At 38.0% G+C, this 9,622-nt stretch overlaps 1 non-coding gene across 1 annotated transcript; it reads right to left on the bottom strand.

Annotated features, from left to right (window-relative positions):
- Window positions 1-7,202: 7,202 nt before the first annotated feature.
- Window positions 7,203-7,342, bottom strand: LOC111438435. Its single transcript, XR_002709668.1, has one exon. It is a non-coding gene; the product is annotated as a small nucleolar RNA Z247 (small nucleolar RNA).
- Between the last annotated feature and the right edge of the window lie 2,280 nt (window positions 7,343-9,622).

Here is a 9,622-nt window from a genome sequence, read left to right on the forward strand (position 1 = left end):
TGACCACATGAGGCCCACCTCATTGACAAAAAGTAGGTTGTGACCTCCACACAAGACAGGCAAGTGACATCTATCCGACCACATGAGGCCCAACAAGACAGACAAGTGACATCTATCTGACCACATGAGGCCAACCTCATTGACAAAAAGTAGGTTGTGACCTCCACACAAGACAGGCAAGTGACATCTATCCGACCACATGAGGCCCAACAAGACAAACAAGTGACATCTATCTGACCACATGAGTGATAAGGCAACCCTAATCCTCAGCCCAACGATCCAAGCTTTTGTTTTAGTAAGAACCTTTGAATCAAAGTAATAAACACCTCCTTATACTTACCTCTTAGGACCAAAGATCTAGAAGCAAGATTTGGAACCTTGTTCTAAATTGAGTCACTCCACGATCTAACTTGATCAAGGCTTGATTGAATGGCTCGGGTGCAATTCTACTACAAGAATTGCTTGAAACTTAGAAATGGCAAATATGATGCTCGAATTTCTAAGGGAAATGTCTCAATTTGAAATTTGAATTACATTTTTCCACGAATCTGAATTTTACATAACATATTGTGGGTATTTATAGTCTCCCGACAAAAGACGTTTGTGGACGGAATTTATTCGAGATGTTTGTGGACGAGATTTATTCCCGATCCCCTTTAATCTCCACAAAGAATAAGTCAAATTGACCATTTGACATTTACATAATTTATAAAACTAAACATAGTTTTTTCTAACAAATGTTGATGTGATTGAGTGGCTAATGCTACAGGTTTGAAATCAATTGAGCTCTTCGCACGTTGGTTCAAATTCAAGCGCCACCACATGCTTCTCTCAAAAACAAATCTTTTATAGAGCATACTCTTAGTAATTAAAAATTTATGAAGCACATAATAATCATCCACCGGCAAGATGCATAAATAGTTCTAAAGTCTTGGTCATCTCTATATAATTCAATAATATGCTCTAACTCCAAGAATTTTTGCAGAGAAGTAAAGAAATCATACCTTTTAGATAACACATAAGCTACTATATTATCCTTACCTTGCTTATACTTGGTGACATACGAAAATGTTTCAATTAATTCCACCCACTTTGCATGTCTACGGTTCAGTTTGCTTTGACCTTCACATACTTCAAGTTTTCATGATAAAGTGGATCACAAATTCTCTAGGCCATAAGTAGTGTTGCGGCACATGCAATATATGAACTACAAACAATTCTTTATCATAAGTAGGGTATTTCAATGTTGCCCCATTTAGTTTTTCATTAAAATACAATAACGGCTTTTCATCTTGAATTAAAACAACACTTATGACTAACCCACATGCATCACATCCAATTTTAAAAATTTTATAAAATCTAGGCAAAACAAATAATGATGCATTACTTAATTTGTTCCTAACCAAATTGAATGCATTCTCTTGCATTCCTCCCCATTTAAAAACAACATTCTTTTTCACTAAGTCATTCAATAGTTAAGTTATGGTTCTAAAATCATTTATAAATCTCTTATAGAGGTTAGCTAACTCATGAAAACTCCAAACTTTACGTGCACTCTTTGGTGTTCGGAAAATCCATAATGAATTTAACTTTGTCTCTATCTAATGCTATTTTTTACTTTTATCAACTACGAAGCCAATAGAGTGAACTTTTTCCATGCAAAAACTACCCTTATTAAAATTAAACTTCTCTTCTCTATGTGTAATCAAAACTAATTTAACATGCTCCATATGCTCAAGCAAAATCATCAAATAAATTATAATATCATCAATATAAACAACAACATGTTTTCTCATATATTTTCTCAAAACATTATATATTAAGCGTATAGGTGTACTAGAAGCATTAGTTAACCTAAAAGGCATAACAAGCCATTCATACAATCCAAACTTAATATTGAAAGTTGTTTTCCATTCATCTCCTACGTGCATTCTAATTTGATGATATCCAGATTTCAAAATAATTTTATAAATAGACACAAATCATGCAATAAATCAAGCATATCGTCTAACCTAGGAATAGAATGTCGATACTTTACCGTGATTTTGTTGATGACTCTATTATTCATGCATATGCGCCAAGTTTCATCTTTCTTTGGCACCAATAAGTCTCGTATAGAACATGGACTCAAACTTTCTGGTACATAACCATTGTTCATCAGCTCCTCCACTTGCCTTTGAATTTCTTTTGTCTCGGTTGGATTGACCCGATAAGCTAGCTTATAAGGAATGACAGTCCTTGAAACCATCTAACCCATCACTTTTCGGGAGTTTTATAAACCTTCGACAAGTTCCTTCATGTAGGCAATAAAGTCTGTCGAGCTACCCTCACGCTCGATGCCACCAGTTCGTATAACTTTATTTGACCCATGGTCTCAACTGTGAGCATCAATTCTTGGATGGGTATCTCATCTAGGTAGCCAGCTAACGATCAATCTTATCAACTTTTGTGATAATCTCACTCATACAAGATTCCAAAAGTCAAAGATCGTCAAAAACTTCTCGTAAATAGAACGTCAATTCTTCAATCTCAACCAACCATCAACCTGGGACTTGCTCTATTTCTTAGCGCATATGTTTGTTGATTTGAATTCTAGGAGAAAACTTGACTCTAATACCAACCATCAAAATCACATTCTTTTAGGATTCACAGCGCGATCATTACGACATTTACTCTTGTCCTCGAGTAAGTAAGGCAACTAAAACTTAGGTTGTTGTTGGTATGGATGACCTATGCTCAAGTCTCTAACCCCACTCTTAAAAAACAAATTTAAAAAAACGAGGTCATTAGAAAGTTAAATAAAACATTTTAAAATCAATTTGAGAAAGTTATGTTATAAGCTTGCAAGCAATAAGGAACAATAAGAACATTCATAGCATATAATCTAGGTAAGAAGGATTGACAACAGTTGTATCTCCCTATAGTACATTTTGAGATCAATCAACTTTTGACAAGTGTAGACATACACATAAATTAAAATGATAAAATAATAAATAGCTAACTTACATTGAAGTAAGGTAAAAGGATTTAGAATGGACATGCAGCCACAGGCAAGACACCCTTATCAAGCATGACTATGACATCTCGCTCTCAATTAACCCATAATGTAGACAGATGTTCAACCCAACAACCTCGCCCCATGTCCACGAAGTCTTTAGACGGTCCAATCTGAGTGTGCTTATCCGAACCTTAATCCACGAAGCAAGCCCAACAAATCGCTGATGCATGCTCATAACTAAATGCGAGCAACCCATCCCTCTGATGCTCCCAGCTGCCTCCATCATATGCAATAAGCCTGGAGCTTAGCTCTAGGCTATAACTTGTGTACGACTTCCAATAGCCATTTCCCCTTGCGCTCGACTTGGTGACTCCAACTAACTCTCTTTGGCTCGATATGGCCAACTGTGGCTCGATTTACCTACTTTAGATAACTTTGAACCTAATTAAAGTTTGAAAATGTTAGTTCACTACTATTTTGGCCCATTAAGATTATTTCTCATTGTTTAGGACTAGCTTAGGTTAAGTGACATCGTGAAAGACAGGTGAAATTGGATCACATCAAAGCTAAATCTTTGAATGATTATACTTGGAGAGCATAGGAGCACCTGCTTAAGCCTAAAATCGTAAGTAAATTTACAATTGGATTACCTTGAGCATGGTTGGATGAAATTGTTTGTTGTATGAATCACAATACGTGATATTTGTGTACATGTTATTAATTTTTTTATGTTAATGTAGGTTGATGTGATGCATATACTTCCATGTATGTTGAGTATGACTAGTATGATTTTATGACCACATTTATGCTTTATAGAATATCATGATATAAAATGTACTATCAATATGATCAAAATAGTATGCGTATATATGTTTGACCCATAAAGAATTGAAGTCAAGTTATGAATGCAAGTATTATATGCATCATCTCACTGTAATATGATCATATATTACTTCTCCAGTTATGCAATATATAGACACATACACCTACATTATTATTCACGTTTCTTTCTCTTTCGTTGGTTTTTAGTAGCTTAAGCATATGCTTGGCCATAGTCAAGCCTAGGTGGTACCTTAAAAAGATCTAGGAATAGTAAGAGATAGATAGGCTAAAGGGGTTTACGTCTCGTAAGATGACAATTTGTTGTGGGAAGCCTGCCTATGCATACCATGGGATGAGAAAATTTGGAAGGATATTATAACTAAAGCTCACTATATGTCTTATACGTTCTACCCTGAAAGTACGAAGATGTATAAGGACTTAAAGACTAGTTACTCGTGGCAAGAAATGAAGAATAATTGAGTGTGTAGGTCAATGTGTGACCTTTCAATATGTAAATAAACCGAGATAACGACCTTCGGGGTTGTGGCAACTGCTAATGTTTCTCTATGGAAGTGGGAAGACGTGATTATTGACTTTATCTTGGATTTGCCAAACACCAAGCATAGTTTCACAATCATTTAGGTCATTCGAAGATAGGTGGACCAAGACAACTCACTTCATTCCTAGAAAAATCACATACCAAGTGGATAGGTGGACTCAGTTGTATGTTAAAGAGATAGTCCATCTACACGGTATTCCAATTTCATCACGTGAGATCAGGAAACAAGGTTCACCCTGCATTTCTAAAAGGGTCTACATAAGATGTTGGGTATGTAATTGAGGTTAAGTACGACTTTTCATCCACATATAGATGGATAAATTGAGAGGTTGAACTAGATTCTAGAGGATATGTTGAGGACATTGTGTTATAGACTTTGCTAGTTGTTGGGATGAACACTTGTACTTAATGGAGTTTGCTTATAATAATAGCTACATGTGACTTTGTAGATGGCAACCTTAGAGATTCTATACGAGTGTAGGTGTCAAACTTCTATTTTCTAGGAAGAGGTAGGTGAGCAACAACTTCTAGGGTCGAAGTTGGTTTAGATTATTAATGCAGCAGTGCAAACAATCAGATAAAGAATACTGAAGGCACGAAGCAGGCAAAAGCACTACGAAGACACTCGTAGGAAGGAACTTGAGTTTGTTACGAGTGATCATGTCTTTCTCAAAGTTGCACCTATGATAGGGGTGTTGAATTTTCGGAAGAAGGGCAAGTTGCACACAAGATTTGTAGGTCCCTTTAAGATCCTAGAGAAAATAGGACTAGTAGCATACAAATTGGCACTACCACCTACACTTGCCACCGTGCATAACGTGTTCCATATGTCTACAATGTAGAAGTATACCCCAGACTCTTCATATGTTGTTGTACATGAGTCACTTTTTTTTAGTGAGGGTTTTTCATATGGGAGAAGTCTATGGAGATACATGTTAGAGATTTGAAGTCGGTGCATAACAAGCCGATTGCCTTGGTCATGGTCTTATGATGGAATCATCACGACGATGAAGCCACTTGAGATGATGAAGCCACTTGAAAAAGAGAGGATAAACAAAAGAAAGAAGAAAAAAGAAAGAGAAAAGAAGAGGTTAGGGTTTTGGAAAGAAAGTTAAAAGAAAACAATATTCCACCACTTGATTCGATGACTTAGAGTCATTTTTTACCAAGCTTTCTTCACAAAAATTGCTCATAACGTTTTGCTATTGATCTAGACACTAGAATGTGTTAAGAAACAAGGAAAAATCGAAGGTAATAGTTATGAGTTTTTAGCAACTATTTTTCTTCATATTCAAACATTTAGATGTTTAACTTCTAGAAATTATTGGTTAGGTATTAGGAGATCATTTTGAACAAATCTTGTGAACGAACTTGAGAGGGACGGTACTTAAAAATTGGAGTTCCATTCAAAGTCAAAGAAGGGTAAGTTTTAAGAAATTGCCCCTACTTTGAATGTGCTTATCTTTTTTTTCACCGTCAATGCAATTAAATGAAATTAACTTTGTTCGATTTAAAAACTTCGTACTTTTTTTAAGAAGGCAATCGAGTTTTGTAGAAAAATATATAAAAATTGAAAGGAATTAGGAAATATTGCAAAATTTGGGTGCACGTGAGTTGGGGGTGGATTAAATCTAAGTGCGCTCATGGAGGTGGAAGGACATGTGCCGACCCTACGTTAACTGAAGCAAAATCAATGAGGCAACGTTTTAAGTGCACGCGAGTGGGATGCGTGTCAAGTAGTGAAATTTTTTTTTGGGAGTTTATGTTAACTTATGCTTAAATTAACGGTCGCAGCGATTGGCCGAGGTATTTGCACGTGAGCCCGTTGCAAGTGAAATTGCGCATAGAAGCCTTTCCTACCACGCATGGGGTGCGTGAAGGTGCGTGGAAGGTGATCTTTTGACTATTTTACCCCATACTAAGCCCAAAATGACTTGAATTATGACCATCTAGTGGAATTTTTAGAGAATTGGAGAACAAAAAATGACATGCCAGAAGAGTGAGTTGTTTTTCTACTCAACACATTGGCCACTAAGTTAGCTTTACATAGATGATAAAGGATCTTGGTATCATAATCTTTTACGAACTCCAATTATCTCGTTTGTCTCATCTTCAACTCTTTCTTCGTAAATAAGATACTTGAGGCTCTATTGGTTAGTAAATACCTTTACCTTTTCACCATACAAGTAATATCACTATATTTTTAAAGCGAACACCGTAGTTGCTAACTTCAAATTGAGGGTCAGATAGTGACGCTCATATTTCTTAAGCTATTAGGAGGTAAATACAATTACTTTGCCATCCACACCAACACGCAACCCTAGACCTTTCCTTGAGGCATCGTTGTACACCATGAGATTACTGTACAATCCAATAGTGCGAGTACTAGCGCATACACCAAAAATTCCTTATGCTCTTGAAAAAATCTACTCATGTGTCATTGTCCAAAGAAAGACTTACCCTTCTTAGTTAACATTGTCAAAGTTGCAAATATTTTGAAGAAATCCTAAACAAACCTTTTGTAGTACTTCGCTAACTCCAAAAAACTTCTAAGTTCGGTGTGATTGAGGTTGGTCTAGGGTATCTCATGATTGCCTGACCCAGAAAATCCCTTGCCTAACAAATTTGCAGGAAATTCTAAGTTCTGTGTATGCCTCACTTTGCCGCAGATCTGGCAGAAAGGACGAGCAGAAGGGTCACGATGACCACCAGCCACGACCACAATCCATACGCCCACGGTTCTTCTACCGACCACCATGACTAACATAATTAGCCGAAGATCCAGGATTTAACTGAAGTTCAACTTGGTGTTGTAGTTGGCGAGCTTTAAATGCCATTAGATATGCAAACACATCATCAAGCATGAGGGCTTCACTCTTAGTAGTCATCAAGGCAACGAAGGGATCATAGTCAGGGTCAAGACTAGTAAGGAGATACGCGATCACATCATCATTGTAACGCCTCGTTGGGTTTATTATATATATATATATATATATATTAAAATAAAAGAACAAAATAAAGAAGAAAAAAAAAAAACTGACCACCTCTTCTCTGATCTCTCAGTCCCTCCCCTAAAATACCTCCCTCATGTTGACTCTGGCAATTCGGAGGAAAATGTCGACGAAAAAGCTGGCAGAAGGTTTCTTCGAAAGAAAAAATAGCGGAAGTAAAAGGAGAGAGGGAGAGAGATTTGCTGAAATCTCGATGTTTTATTTATTTTGAGTTGAATTCTTTAAATAACAAAAGTAATTACAAAAATAGAAAAACTAATTACAAAAAATAGAAAAGTGGGCGAAGACTTCGCCCAAGTTGGCCAAAGATGGCAACTAGAATTACGCTCTTCCATTGGTGTGAACTCAGACCTAAGGAACATAACTTTTATTTAACAATCTCCTCCTAAAAGCTGTGCTATATCTACCTTATTATTTGAACTCCGATCTTTGAGCGTAGTTCTTCAAATTTTACCCGCGCTAGGGACTTGGTGAAAATGTCTCCAAGTGTTTCTCTTTTCGTATGAAATCAATCTTGATGAGCCCTCGATCTGCACATTTTCGAATGAAATCAATCTTGATGAGCCCTCGATATGCACATTTTCGAATGTAGTGGAATTTGATTTCTATGTGCTTGCTCCAGTCATGCAAAACTGGATTTTTCATCAGGGAGATCGTAGCTTTGTTGTCTACGTATAGCATTAGTGGATCGCTTTCTCTCNGCTGGTGCTCTTACGATCATCAACGTCACCGGCCATGTCACTATCACTGTAGCCGACCAGCTTGAGTTTCTCCTTTCCTCTCCCTACGCAGTCTCTTACATCCCAGCCTCTGGTTCCGGCTACATAGTGCAGGATGCGCTTGACAGCCACTAGATGCTCCTCCCTAAGTGCTTCCATAAACCTGCTTACGTATCCAACAGAATAAGCAAGATCAAGATGAGAGTTTACCAGATAGCGCAGACTCCCGACAATGCTGCGGTAATTGGTGGAGTCGACTGTCATCGTAGTGCCAGCCTTCTTTAGTTGGAGTCGGGCCTCCATTGGTGTCCTTGTAGGATTACTGTCCACAAGCCCAGTTGTGTTTAGTAGCTTCTTCGCGTATGCACTTTGGCAGATGGAGATGTAGGTAGAGTTCTGTTGCACTTCAATGCCGAGGTAGTAGCTGAGCACTCCGAGATCGCTCATCTCGAAGTTCTTTGACATCTCCTTCTTGAACTTTTTGAGGACTTCCACGTCGCCTCCAATGATTATGAGGTTGTCAACGTACACTCCCACAATCAGTCGTTGCTTGCCATGGCCGTGCGTGTACATGCCATGCTCAGAGGCACAACGCTTGAATTTCAGTGACAGTAGGGTACTGTCGAGCTTCGCGTTCCAGGCTCGTGGGGCTTGTCGAAGCCAGTAGAGTGCCTTGTGTAGGCGCAGTACCTTATCGGGGTTGTCGCTATCCAGGAAGTCAGGTGGTTGTCAGACGTAAACGGTCTCCTTCAGCTCTCCATTAAGGAAAGCAGACTTCACGTCCATATGGTGAACCTCCCAAGAGTAATGTACCGCAATTGCCAGCAAGAGACGGACGAATTCTAACCTTGCCACTGGTGCAAATACCTCTTCGAAGTCCACTCCTTGCTTCTGGACGTAGCCCTTCGCCATCAGACGGGTCTTGTGGGGGGTGTTAAGGATAGTTGACCGTTCATTATAAGGCAAATATCTATAAGGCAAATATTTATATTTGCCTTACATTACGGGTTACTATATTTGCCCTTTTATTAAAGGCAAATATATTTTATTCATTTATTATTCTTTCCTTTTATTGCTATTTCCATATTATTTGTAATTTACAATATTTCTGTATTCTGTAAATGATTATAAATAAGAGAACTCTCACCCCCATTTAGGTGTGGTGGATTCAGCAAACATTCACATGGTACTAGAGCCATTTTGGTTTAACAACCCTAATCTTTTCTTCTCTATGGCTTCCGAATCTTCTTATCATCTTTTTCCTTTCAATACTCTAATCCATATGATCACCATCAAACTTTCTTCCTCCAATTATCTTCTTTGGAAAAGCCAACTTCTCCCTCTCCTTGAGAGACAAGACATGCTGGGCTATGTCGATGGAACTATGATTCCACCACCTCGCTTTGAACCAGAAACCTCTTCAACACTCAACCCCAAATATTTGGCATGGAGAGCAGCCGATCAACGACTTCTCTGTCTCCTGCTCTCCTCTCTCACTGAGGAAGCCATGGCT

Source organism: Cucurbita moschata, unplaced genomic scaffold, assembly GCF_002738365.1.
Source record: "Cucurbita moschata cultivar Rifu unplaced genomic scaffold, Cmos_1.0 Cmo_Scf00074, whole genome shotgun sequence".
NCBI classification, from domain to species: domain Eukaryota; kingdom Viridiplantae; phylum Streptophyta; class Magnoliopsida; order Cucurbitales; family Cucurbitaceae; genus Cucurbita; species Cucurbita moschata.